General features: G+C 40.0%; 1 long non-coding RNA gene across 1 annotated transcript in view; it reads right to left on the bottom strand.

The window, feature by feature from the left end:
* Positions 1 to 1308: 1308 nt before the first annotated feature.
* Positions 1309 to 14384, bottom strand: part of LOC132824183 (uncharacterized) — a 75860-nt gene continuing 62784 nt past the window's right edge. The window contains exon 3 of the long non-coding RNA XR_009645644.1: positions 1309 to 1526. This is a non-coding gene — a long non-coding RNA (uncharacterized LOC132824183). The remainder of the gene's footprint in view (positions 1527 to 14384) is intronic.

The following is a 14384-nucleotide window of genomic DNA, read 5'->3' as shown; positions in this document are numbered from 1 at the left end:
AAAAAGCACAGTTCCATTGTTATTTGAGGAGCCTAAATTCAGATGGAACTCTTTCTGAAGTTCCTGTGTAGATGCTGCTTTGAGTCTTGTCTGAGGCTTTTGGAATTTCCAGGCACACATCACAGTTTTTGTTTAAGAAAAATCTCACCACTGCTACCATGTTTATTACTTATTGTGTTACTGACAAGTAACAGATTAAGTAGCATGGCTTCAGTTTAGTTGAAAATCTCAGATTGCATTCTGAACTGTTAAATAAATATGTTGCTACGGATTACTTTGTATGTAACCTATTTCTAACATGCCTCTGTCAAATTGCACGTAGTAGTTGGCTATGATGTGATTTCATCCTGGTCCTTGGCCTATTAGCATGTCCAGTACATAAAGCAAAAACACAACTCAGTACAAGCCCAAGAAACAGAAATCATAAATGTGTATGTGTTTATAACTTTAGCAAGCCAATTACTGCTTCAGCTGAGAGCAGAAATCAGTGATATAGCAATCTTACAATGTCATTATTTCCATTACTAATGCTAATATTTTATTCCAGATTTTATTTAATTAACCAAATTTAAATGTGACAGCTGACATTGTAAGTGTTGAATGCATGTCTTTGGATCATTAGTTCAGTCCACTGATTACGAGTCCAAAAAAAAGTCACTTACAATACTGTACCTCAAAAGGGATTCATGGGTTAAATTATAAGCACAGGTTGCATAACTTCATGCAGCTGTTCATGGCAGTAATATCAACATTGCCAAACAAATTATTCTCAAATCCTCTACACTAGGACAAGAATAATAACTATTTTAAAAAACCATTCCACTGAACTACTCAGCTACGCCCAACATCAAACCTCAGAACTATGTCAATGCATATTTTATATTTCTGCTCATTCACATATGTCTCAAATTGATATAAATAAATACATAAAGACCAAGAAATATTCTTGTAGCTGTTCTGATTGTTTTACCATATCAAGAATGGTCATTTAATTTCAAGCATTAAAATCAAAGATAGATACATACTCAAATTAGCGACATTGAGAAGTGAACATACTATGGTTCAACCTCAGACAAATTATTACAAATGCAATACAAAACAATTTCATTTAAAATTTCCAGAAATTATTAACCTACTTACAAATTAAGTAAGGTGTTGTACACTGGCTTCTTGGTTTAAAACGAATCATAGTATCTTGCACTGTAAAAACACCAATAATATCTGCTTGTATTCATGTGGAGTCTTCAGATGTACATCAGATTAGCAATTTTCTACAATGTGCTTCAGACAAAATATGCAAGAATATACTAAGGTTCCACATAAATTGACAGCATTATTGCCGTAGCTATAAAACTACGTACAAGCAGCAATCCCACATCTGCACCACTCAATTCACGATCAACATCCTTCTCCCTTCACAGAACAGGAAATTGCAGTAGTAATGCTGCATTACTTAGATTCTTCCACTGATGGGAAAGGCCCATAACTCAGAAGAGCTGCTTGTATTCATGAGTTCTGACGTCATCCTGAGAGAGAGAGAGAGAGAGCATAGCAGAAGCACAGAATTTATTTCCTGGGGCTATTCAATTTCATGTTTTTTCAATGCGTATTTGAATCAGACAAATTTAAATTTTGTTGCTGTGATATACAGTGGTCAGAAAATTTCTCAATTAAGCTGTCAATTAATCACATACTGAATAAAAGGTCTGACATCACCTAAGGCACAGTATACTGGTTTCAGTCTACAGTCGTGGAAAATCAAAATCCTTAGAACAGTGAATTACAAATCCACTATTCAAACAAAAATATCTTGGTCTTAAAATTTATCCATACTTGAAAATTTAATAGAAAAATACACAGAATCAAAAAGTCATTTTTTTAAATAGCAGTTAAGTTTACAGAACAGGCACAGTAATAAATCATTTAAAGCAATAGAAAGGCACATGAACAAATGAACAAATTAAAGGAACTGCAGCCACAAATGAATAAATGTGTTCATGATCTACATTAGCTCTGGTCAAGCAATACTTGTTTTAAACTTCTCCTTGCTTTCAAACCTTCCCTTAAGCATCAGCGCTGCCTAACCCTTTAAACACCTCCAGCACTATGACCCCCTAATATATTGGTGCCCATCTAATCCCCATCCCTTGAGCACCCCTGATCTTACCTACTTCAACACGGTTGGCCTTACCTTTAACAGACTACATTCTAAGCTCTGATGTTCCTTCCCTGTACTTGTCTGCCTTTTTTTTCAACTGGTAAGACATCTTAAAAGACGAACCAAGCTTTAGCTTAACTGCTTCATATGTGTTTAGATTATCTGGAAATGTTTCTTGAAGTCTCTTCAGATATTCATTGTTGCAACGAAATCCCTGGTTTCAAAGTTTATATTCTTTGAGATACTCACCTTAAGTGAATGGATAGCGCAAAGTGAACCTTCGGACTGCTAGCAAAACAGAGACTGCAATCCAAACTCCAGGAGAAATAAACTGGGTGGAATTAGAAAAAAAAACAACTGAGCAATCCAAGCTCAGACAATGATCCGAGTCAGCAGATTGACAATGATGGAGAATGGATCCAGGAGGTGGGAGCAGTTGCTGCAGCTTTTCCTGTTAGTTGAAGATATTAGTGGATCTACGCCATCAAGGGATAGTTGAGGTCATTCTGCAGACTTGTTTAGTTTCAAAGACCGTGCCCAAGGAACACAGCATGTTGTGTCTGCCGTTGGCAAAATCAGTCTAAATGCTGGAAGTGGAGAAGCTACAAGATCATCAGACCAGGAGCAGAAATATACCATTCAGCCTATCGTGTCTACTCTGTCGTTCAACAAGATCATTGCCAGTCTGGTATTTACTTATTCATCCCACTTTCCTGACTTTTCCTCATAAATCTTGATTCTTTTATTGATTAAAAATCCATCTCTGACTAGCATTCTTAAATTATTTGAAAGACTCTGGAACTGAGATATATGACGTTGTTGACTGGATGGGCAAACAAATTTGAGAGAATTGGCTCAGTTGTACCGGTTATTTAATATATATTATAATAAACTACACTGAGCTGTTAATTCATGTTTAATTTATGTCAAGCATGGGTAGTTATTACAGAAAGAGTTTTAAAAAGTGACATTTTACCCATCAAATATTTCCATTGGGGTTGTTTGAAGTGTTTGGTTCATACACCTGATCCCCTCAGAGGACAAAAAGGCATTTCATATATATATGCTGTTGTGCTCACTGTTGAGAGCTACAATTGAGTGCTTTGGGGAACGCACCACAAAAACAGATTATAAACACTTCCTTGAGTGAAATAGCATCCAAGGTACAGATGGGTTGCTTGGGACATTAGTTTCTTCATAGTCTGTGTGATACAGCAATTTCTTAATTTCCTGGACACTGAGATAAGAAGCAATTTGTGGGGTTTTTTTGCTGTATTCCCACTTTTTGCCTCATCACATTCCACTTCAAGGTGTGGTTCTTAAACGTTTACTCATCTGTATGATGCTAAGGTAATTAGGCAACTGCCAAACTTTCCAAGCACATATTGCTTGAGACCAGTCATTATCTTTCTTTATGCACAGAGACTAAACAGTTCATTTCAAAACATTTTTAAAATAATCTAACAAAGCTTATACACAATTGATGGTTTAATGTGTTTTAGTTTGTCAGTTCAGTGAGGCTACAATAATTTATTCTTTATTCCAATAATTTCTCTTTCCATCTCCTAAAGGTATTGATTTGTGCTGCATGAACCAAATCATTCTGTTGCATCATCCATGGGTAAGCTGTATAAGAATTAAAGTTATTTGACATTGGATTCCTACCAGCACCCAAATCTTTACTTATTAAACTACAAAATACCGTCAGTGTGAAGGAATAGAAATCACAAGTGAGAACTCAGATTTAAATATCAATGACAATGAGATGATTTATGATTGTGCTCACTTTAAAACAAATAAATTAACAGCATTTTTTTAAAAAATAGAAAATATTTTAACATTCAGCCGCAGCATGATAGTGTTACTGACAATATCAAGATTACTTGCCTGTCTCGACTTGCCTCGGAGAAGATTTGGTAAGCCACATTCTGTAACTATTGCAATCCATGTGAAGGAGATACTCCCTTAAATTGTTAGGAAGGGACTCCCATGATTTTCCTGTGACAGGATGACATGCGAAATGGGAGGAGATTTTGCAAATTATGGTACACCTTATTCTTCTAATGCTAATGGTTGTGGTTTGGGAAGTGCTGTCAAAGACGCCTTGGCAGGTTGCAGGTTTTTTTGGTTAAGCATATTGGATGTAGTTTACTGGTGACAGCAGTAAATATTTACAGCCATGGACCACAATTCAAGAACGATGTTTTGCCGTGGACGTTGTTAGTCTTTTGAAATGCAAGTCTTCACAAACTTTGATGAGATGTGTTGAGACCCACAGCTTTTGTATCCAGTGTCCTCAGCTACCTTTTGAAGATGATTGCAAATTCTTCTGCCTTGGCATTTATACTCATGTGTTGGACTCAATTAATGAGAGTAGATATGATATTCATGGGGCTTCAGCATCATTACCGTTGTTTAATTGCTGATAGCTATATGTGATAGATGTGACAGAATTGCAGAGCTTTTGTTTGATCCCATTGGCTACAGGATCACTGAGTTCTGCTGGGGCTCTTGACCGAAACGTCGATTTCACTGCTCCTCGGATACTGCCTGAACTGCTGTGCTCTTCCAGCATCACTGATCCAGAATCTGGTTTCCAGCATCTGCAGTCATTGTTTTTACCTCTTCTTACAGTATTCTGCTCCAATATTTAATATGCATGCTGTTCTGCGCTACAACTGCACCAAGTTATCACCTAATTTTTAGATTTGCCTGGTTGCGGCCCAGGCATAATCGTTTCATTGAACCAGAGTTTATCCCTGGCTTTAGAGTAATTGTAAAATGAGCATTATCCAGCCCACAAGATCAGAAAGTGTGTTGCAATATAATTCTGCCATTGCTACAATGATCCATATTTCCTCAAATTTTTAGTTATGTTCCAAGTGATATTTTTAGTTTGAAAATTGGAAATTTTTAAATGTAAAATGGATTAAAAAAAATTTTCTCTGGTGCTGGCAGACAAGCCTGAGAAACTGCATATAAATCAGAGACCCATGTTCTATTAATAAAGCCATATTATTTTTTATTCATTCACAGGATGCAGCCATCACTGTCTAGGCTAGCATTAATTGCCCATCTCGAATCGTTCGGGGCAGTTAAGAGTCATCCACATTGCTGTGGGTCTGAAGCCACATGTAGGCCAGACTGGTAAGGATGGCAGTTTCCATCCTTAAAGGACATTAGTGAAGTCAGATAGATTTTTCTGACAATCAACAATTAATTCATAGTCATGATTAGATTCTTAATTTCATATTTTTAATGAATTCAAATTCCAGCATCTCTCATAGTGGGATTCGAACCTGGGTTCCCAGAACATTATCTGGGTTTCTAGATTAACAATCCAACAATAATACCAGTAGGCCATCACCTCCCCAGTTGTGAAGGTGTTAAAAGTTAAACAATTAAGATTTTAGCTATCTTGAGATAGTCTGCTTGCCAGAGTTCGTACTATCCAAGATCAGTGACGATTGGAGGCTAACGGACAAACAGAGCTTTTAAAGTATCCATGTGCTTTTCAGATCACAGATCATTTTAAGCTTAATGACAATGAATTTGCATTTCTCTCTGAAGAAAGACCATTCATGCCACATTAATATGGAGATGGAATTAGGGAGAAAAATTATTTTGTTTACCATGTCTCTGCTGTATTTAGTTGTGGGGATAAAGAAGGTTGTCAGTCTGGGCACAGCAAAGCCTGGAGAACGCAGTGAGAGCACCTGGCAGTAGCCAGGAGAATCAGCAGAGTGTTATCAGGTAGCAGGATTATTGCTTTTTTAATCTGAAGTCACTGCACAGGGATACAAGTGAAGTTCATGCTCAGCCTCTGAAGATCTAAATTGAGAGGTACAGAAATAGGGCGGGGAGCATTTACCTAGCTGTGGATGCTAGTGGAAGAAAACCCCCACCCTCAAAAAAAAACAATCTCCTCAGAAGAAAATTGGAAATTTAAGGGGAATTCAAGAGAATGGAGAACTGATGCACTTCTGGGCTTGGTTCCAGAATTGAATAACTTCAAATAACTACAAAACTGAGTTTAAAAAAATATAATTTCAGTAAAGAATTTAAAGTAGAACACAAAGCATGATGCTTCGCGTTTTTAGTTTCAACAACAACTGCTTACAAGATAAATCATTAATTTAATAGCACTATTTTGTCTGATGCTCCCCCCTTTTAAAAATGTAAAATCCTGTTAAATAGCCTTTTCAGTTTATAACTGCCAATTTAGTTTTTTTCTTGAAAAGTTACTAGATTTTAGAGACTGCAACAGCTGCTAAATCTGTCCAAAATCTAGCCCATTCAGCACAACGGTAGTGTCACATAAAACAATAGAGGATACACCATTGTGAAGATGGGAATTCACCTGACCGGATGACCTCTATACTCAGGTACTAAAAGAGGTACCTTGAGGTGTCATGAATGTATTAGATATGATTTTCCAAAATGCCCTAAATTCCAGAGATTAGAACTTAGTTAATGTAACATTTGTCTTTCCTTCCTTTCTTGAATAGCAAACAGAGGTCTACATCTAGTTAACCTTAACATTTATTAGGCAAATGATATTCGTCTTCACAACGCAGCTACAAAATCAAAGTCATGTTGACTCTGTCTGATAACATGAAAGGAAATTTTGAGGATATAACACTAAGGTATATAACGGGTAACCAGTAATTAAAGTATACTTGGTGTAGGTTTTTGGTTTGCAATCAGTAATTTGCTGATTTAAGGTTGCTCAAATCTCCTACAGACCCCTGATTCTAGACAGTGGACAGGGCAAAAACATCTCCCCGTTTATTTAACTACAAATAGGTAAGTATAACACAATAAATAAAGTTAAATGCAATAAACAGTGAAATTAACACTATCAATTCTACTGAGGACAGAGTACATAGGTGGGAAGGAAGATGGACAGATAGGACAAGTTGAGGGCGGTGCTGAGTTGGAAGGTTGAATCTAGCATAAGGTGGGGGGAGGGGAATGGAGGGGAATTGAGGAAACTGGTAAAATCCACATTGATCCCATGTGGTTTGTTGGTCCCAAGGCAGAAGATGAGGCATTATTCCTCCAGGCATCAGGTGGCCAGGGTTTGGAGATGGAGTAGACCCAACACCTGCATGTACTTGGCAGAGTGGGAGGGGGAGTTGAAGTGTTCGTCCATGGAGTAACCCCATTGCCAAACCTTAACCACCCGACACCTAGAGGAAGGACACCTAATCTTCCACCTTGGGACTCTTGAGCTGCACAGGATCAATGTGGATTTCACCAGTTTCCTCATTTCTCCCCCACCCTCTCCAAAACCACTTATCACAAATCCAACCATCCAATTCAGAACAGAGGATAGTGATTAAACAGACTATTAAACACAGATTAAACATTTTTACAACCAGTTTTAATCACCCAGAAACTTTAGTCAGGCTTTCTACCCATCGGGTCCCAGGCACTGTCAACATCTGCCTTCCCCTCCCTGCTGAATACTGTGTCTTTGAAACTCCTTGCCACAGTGGACAACTTGCGAGTCTCAGGAGTTTAAGCTCACTATGAGGAAGGTGATTTTGAAAGACAGCTGGCCGTTCCTGCTTGCTGTACCTGCTGCCTGAATGAAGACTTCGGACTGCATAGGCCTTCAGTCTGGGTTGAGTTTGCTGGTATGGTAGGATGCATATTGTCAGGAGTGTGGTGCTGGAAAAGCACAGCAGGTCAGGCAGCATCCGAGAAGCAGAAGAATCAATGTTTTGGGCAAAAGCCCTCCATCAGGAATGAGGCTTGTGAGCCAAAGGGTGGAGAGATAAATGGGAATGGGAAGTTAGCTGAGACTGTGATAGATAGGTGAAAGTGGGGATAATAGTGATAGGTCAAAGAGAAGGGCAGAGCAGATAGGTGGGATGGAAGATGGACAGGTAGGACAGTTCATGAGAGTGGTACCGAGTTGGATGGTTGGATTTGGGATAAGTGGTTTTGGAGAAATGAGGAAACTGGTGAAATCACATTGATCCTGTGTGGCTCAAGGGTCTCCAGTAAGATTAGGTGTCCTTCCTCCAGGCGTTGGATGGTTGGGGTTTAGCGGTGGGATTGCCCCATGGCCAAGCACTTCAATTCCCCCTCCCACACTGCCATGGACATGCAGGTGCTGGGTCTCCTTCATCGCCAAACCAGCTACACACACAACTGATTGCCAGCATCTGTAGTCCTCACTTCCTCCACGATGCATATTGGATCTGTCGGGTAAGTATTTGGTCTTCCTTACTTTCTGGTGGCTTTGTGGGCCCAGGTCTCACCTCAGGATGTGTATGAGGGCTTGTCAGTGGGCTCGATGGTTCTTGGACGTTATCAGTTCTTAGGTCTGCTAGTGGTGATCGGTTGTCATTGACTCCCCGGTTCGGAATATGCCTGTATTGGTAGTTCTCAGAATTGCTGTTGGGATTCCCATTTTGGACATATCTCTTAGAAATAGCCTCTGGTATTACCTGTTAGAATTCTTCTGGGGATCACTGCTGGGGAATAGCTGTGGAAAACACCACCTGGGGACAGTGGTGGGGATCACTCCCTTTGGAATCCTCTCTGGAGTAGCTGCTTGGAATGTCTCCTGGGGATGGTTGCCTTAGGTGAGGGGATGGTTGCCTTAGGTGAGGTCAGGGCCTGCAATTATACTGATTGTGGGCCTCTTATCTTCGTGTCAAATCTGTGCTTGCCACTGTGTTTCTGGTGTCCCCTTTAAGTTAATTGGTTTCCCGATAGTTATGAGCACGTATGAACGGATTTCAATTGAAGTTGAATGTTCAGTATCTCTGTGAATGTATTTTGGTTGAAGTTGAGTGTTTAGTATCTAACTAGGCCACATACTGTCTGAGCTGTGTGACCCAAGGTGTAAAAGTTTCAGAGTGTTAGGTTTGGTCAATTGTTCTCTTCGAGTGGAAGTGTAAATTGGAATTCCGGGTTGAACAATGGTACAAGGCTGAAATCATTCTGGCTATGTATTTGTTGCAGCCTGAGCCCGGGATTCATTCTAATATTTTAGATGTCAGGAAAGTCCAGATAGATTTTTCCAACAATCAAAAATGGATTTGTGGTCATCATTAGACTCTTTAATTCCAGATATTTATTGAATTCAATTCCACCATCTGCCATGATGATTGAGATTCCAAGGAAGAGTTGTTTTTGGATTTGAAGTGTTGACTCTGTTTCTCTACAGGGATGCTGTGAAACCTGCTGAGTTGCTTAATGCTGAGGCCTCAGCTTCACTATATATGACTGACTTAAACAAAGACAATGGGAGAAAGTAAGCACTGCAGATGCTGGAGATCAGAGTCAAAGAGTGTGGTGCTGGAAAAGCACAGCTGATCAGGCAACATCCAAGGAGCAGGAGAATTGACGTTTCAAGCATAAGCTCTTCATCATTCCTGATGAAGAGCTTATGCTCGAAACATAGATTCTCCTGCTCCTTGAATGCTGCCTGACCTGCTGTGCTTTTCCAGCACCATACTCTTCCACTTAAGCAAAGAGACATTGTGTTATGTACTCAAGCTTGCTAATCAATAGCAAACTATAGAAGAACCTTGATTATCTAGCATTCGCTTATCCGAATTTCGGATCATCCGGCAAAATCGCAAGGTCCCAATACTTGGCTAAACTATGTTATCCAGCATTCAATTATCTGGAATTTGATTAAGCGAACAAAATACTCCCTGCATGTGTCATAAAGTCATAGTCATGGAAATGTGCAACACGAAACAGTTCCTTCAGTCCAACTTGTCCATGATGACCAGATATCTTGAACAAATCTAGCCCCACCTGCCAGCGCTTGGCCCATATCCCTCTAAACCCTTCCTATTTATATATCCATCCAGATGCCTTTTAAATGCTGTAATTGGACCAGCCTCCACCACTTCCTCTGGCAGCTCATTCCATACACACACCATCAACTGTGTGAAAAGGTTGCCCCTTAGATCTCTTTTATATATCTTTCCCCTCTCACCCTGAATCTATGCTCTCTAGTTCTGGATTCCCCCATCCTAGGGAAAAGACCCATTTATCCTATCCATCACCCTCATATGATTTTATAAACCTCTACAAGGTCAAGCCTCAGCCTCTGACACTCCAGGGACAATAGCCCATGCCTTTCAGCCTCTCCCTATAGCTCAAACCCTCCAACCCCGGCAACATCCTTGTAAATCTTCTCTGAACTCTTTCAAGTTTCACAACATGGACTCTATGTTTATTTCCTACATGTGTACTGGACTATTCTAGAATTTCATTTTTAAATAAAGACTAAGTACTACAGAGCCTGGAGAACTCAGCATGTTGGCAGCATTTGTGCTGAGAGAAACAGAGTTAACCTACTTCTAATCCTCACTGAGTTGGGGTTGGAGCTGGGGAAGTGAAGCATTGCAGGGTAGGTGGGGTTGGGGGGCAGAGAGAGGGGGATGGCAGTCTGGGGGGGGCGGGGGAAAGAAGGGTCAGTAGGGGGCCAGTGAGGGTCAATGAAGGAGAGGGTTTTCAAGTAAGAGGGGGAATTTGAGTAAGAGGAGGAATATGAGTAAGGGGACAGGGCAAGGGATGGGAATGAGGACTGTCTTTTGGATAATAGAGGTTCCTCTGTATGTCAAATTATAAGCTGTGAGGAAGACACAAAACAGGTTGCAGAAAGTCAAGTGGTAGGGAAATAATGTGGCAGATGGTGGATAATGCAGGGGAGTAAGAAATTGTGCATCTAAGACCAGAAAAGTGGACTTTTTTTTGAAAAAAGGATGTGCAAGTTGCAAATGGTGATATTTAGAAAAAGTGTTGAGACATTATCCATCATGCAACTGCAAATTAGGAATGCAAACTGTAGTACAAGCATAAAGAAATTTTCTTTCATTTGTTATGAGACTTTGCTGAAATCACACCTGAAGCATTGTGTAGAGTTTTGGGGGTCTCTATATTGAAGGAAGAATATAATTAACTTTGTAGGTAGTACAGCTAAAGGTCACGAGATTGCTTCATGGGATGAGGTGGTTGTCCAACATTGAGACGCTCTGCAAACTTTAGATGAATAAGATTCAAGATTCTGAATGGGCTTAACAGGGTTAGCACTGAGAAGTTGGTTCCTTGGCTGAGGAGGCTTGACAGTCTACATAGCCTTTTCCTGCTTGTGTTCTTATAAAATACAACTCCAAAGTCGTTAAACATTTTGCTGCACCATCGTTCTCTCAGCTCTACTGTAAACACCTCCAACTAAATATTCAACATTTTAAAGCACAGAAATAGGCTCCTACTAAAGTCATAATTGACAAGCTATGTGACAACAAATATGGCACAACTGTGCCACTTCATCCTTCTCAACCTATCTTCAACTTTTGATACAATTAGTCACACCATCCTCCTTTGTGCCTTTCTCCATTGTCCAGCTGCTTCAGATTTTACTCATCTGGTTCCAGTGTTAGATGTCCAGTCATCACACAGAAAATCACTTCCATTGACTTTTCTCTCAATCCCATATAGTTACATCGAGAGGCGCAGAAGAATTACTGTTATCTCCTTCCTATTTCTCATCTACATTCTGCCCCTTATTGCCATCACCTTCTAGGACAAGGTACCATATATACAGTGACAATAATCAGCTCTACCTTACCACACTTAACCATTTTCTCATCTGTCACTGCATTAGCAAAGTGAGACCATCACTAGGCTAGTTATCCAGAGGCTGAGATTGATACTCAGAGGGCAATGGCTCAAATCCCACCACAGCAGCTGCTTTAATTTAAATTCAATTAATGAAAAGTAAAAATTAATCTCAGTACTGACAACCATGTATAATTCACCAAATTGTTAGAAAAACCAATTTGGTTCACTAATATCCTTTAGCAAAGGAAAATCTGCAATCTTTATCTAGTCTAGGATATGAAATGTGGAAGACTCAAGTGCTTCTCTGAAATGGCCTAGAAAACTATTCAGTAGCATTCGAAGACAAGAACAGATGGACACAAATGCTTACCTCATCAGCAATGCTTACATCCAATGGAAGAATAAAGAAAATTGTCCAAGAGATAGTAATTTGAGCAGAATACATCTCCTCCTAATACTGAAATGATCAACGGCAGTTTTTGTTTCCAACAAAAACCTAATTCCCAAACAACTAATGATATCCCTCTTCTTGAGCACTGAGGATGAATAATACTATGCACAACCTCAACAAACTATTTATTCCCCAAAATAAGCTTCTGACAACATATCCAATCAATCAAAATTACCCACTTCCATCTCTGTAACAGTCCAATCGCCAACCCTGCCTCAATTCTAATACAGCTGCTCAAAAATTCCTCCATGTCATTGTAACCTCATGAATCTTTCATTTTTCCTGCCAGCCTCCATATACATAAGTTCATCCAAAAATCTGCTGACTATGTCCTACCTCATCTAGTCAATTCTGTGCTAACAGTCCAGCAATGCTTTGATTTTAAAATTTCAATCCTTGTTTCAGTCACATACCTCCACACCCTTCTCCAGCACTAATATATTCTGAGATCTGTGTTCCTCAAAATCTGACTTCTTGTACATTCTGGTTTTAATCAGTCCACCTGGTGGCAAGATCTTCAGCTGCTTGTAACAAGAACAATACAGCAAAGGAACAGGGCCTTTGGCCCTCCAAGCCTGAGCTGACACATTTTGTCCTTTCATACTAAAACTGTCTTCACTTACAGGGTTCATATCCCTCTATTCCCTTTCTATTCATGAATTCATTCAGGTGTTTCTTGAATTCTGCTATTATGTCTGCTTCCACTACCACCTCTGGCAGCACATTCCAGGCACTCAGCACCCTATGCGCAAAATACTTGCCTCGTACATCTCATTTAAAACCCCCTTCTCCCTCCACACCTTGAACCGATATCCCTATTAATTGACACCTCCATCCTGAGGAAAAAAGCCTCATACTTGTAGCCTAAACTATGGAATTCCTTCCTAAGTTATGGAAATCACTTTAATGTGCATTTTTTCATGAAATGGCTAATACGGAGAATGCCAGGCAATGGTGTGGTACATATCTTCTGTGAATGATTTTGAATTACGCAGACAGTCAACACTTCACTAAAAGATAAGCAATTAATACTTTCATTGCAACACCAAGAAAATTTCATGAAATCGATAATCCCAATTAACATTCTCCCTTGTATCCAAAGTCACAGAAAGTACAAATCATAGAATTCCTATTGTGTGGAAGCAGGCCATTCTGCCCATCCACACCAGTTCAAACACACCCCTCTTACCTATCCCTACACTTCCTTTGGCTAATCCACCTAGCCTGTGGACACTATGGGCAATTTAGCATGGCCAATCCACCTAAGCTGCACACCTTTGGATTATAGGAGGAAACAAAGCATCCTGAGGAAACCTGGAGACACAAAACCATAAGACATAGGAGTGAAAGTAAGGCCATTCGGCCCATCGAGTCCACTCTGCCATTCAATCATGGCTGATGGGCATTTCAACTCCACTTACCAGCATTCTCCCCGTAGCCCTTAATTCCTTGTGACATCAAGAATTTATCAATCTCTGCTTTGAAGACATTTAGCGTCCCAGCTTCCACTGCACTCTGCGGCAATGAATTCCACAGGCCCACCACTCTCTGGCTGAAGAAATGTCTCCGCATTTCTGTTCTGAATTGACACCCTCTAATTCTAAGGCTGTGTCCACGGGTCCTAGTCTCCTCGCCTATCGGAAACAATTTCCTAGCGTCCACCCTTTCCAACCCATGTATTATAAGTTTCTATTAAATCTCCCCTTAATCTTCTAAACTCCGGTGAATACAATTCCAGGATCCTCAGCCGTTCCTCGTATGTTAGACCTACCATTCCACGGATCATCCGTGTGAATCTCCGCTGGACACGCTCCAGTGCCAGTATGTCCTTCCTGAGGTGTGGGGACCAAAACTGGACACAGTACTCCAAATGGGCCCTAACCAGAGATTTATAAAGTCTCAGTAGCACAACGGTGCTTTTATATTCCAACCCTCTTGAGATAAATGACAACACTGCATTTGCTTTCTTAATCACAGACTCAACCTGCATGTTTACCTTTAGAGAATCTTCGACTAGCACTCCCAGATCCCTTTGTACTTTGGCTTTACGAATTTTCTCACCGTTTAGAAAGTAGTCTATGCTTTAATTCTTTTTTCCAAAGTGCAAGACCTTGCATTTGCTCACATTGAATTCCATCAGCCATTTCCTGGGCCACTCTCCCAAACTGTCTAGAT

The sequence above is a fragment of the Hemiscyllium ocellatum genome, chromosome 18 (genome assembly GCF_020745735.1).
Source record: "Hemiscyllium ocellatum isolate sHemOce1 chromosome 18, sHemOce1.pat.X.cur, whole genome shotgun sequence".
In the NCBI taxonomy this organism is placed as follows: Eukaryota; Metazoa; Chordata; class Chondrichthyes; order Orectolobiformes; family Hemiscylliidae; genus Hemiscyllium; species Hemiscyllium ocellatum.
This window is presented reverse-complemented; position numbering and strand designations above follow the sequence as displayed.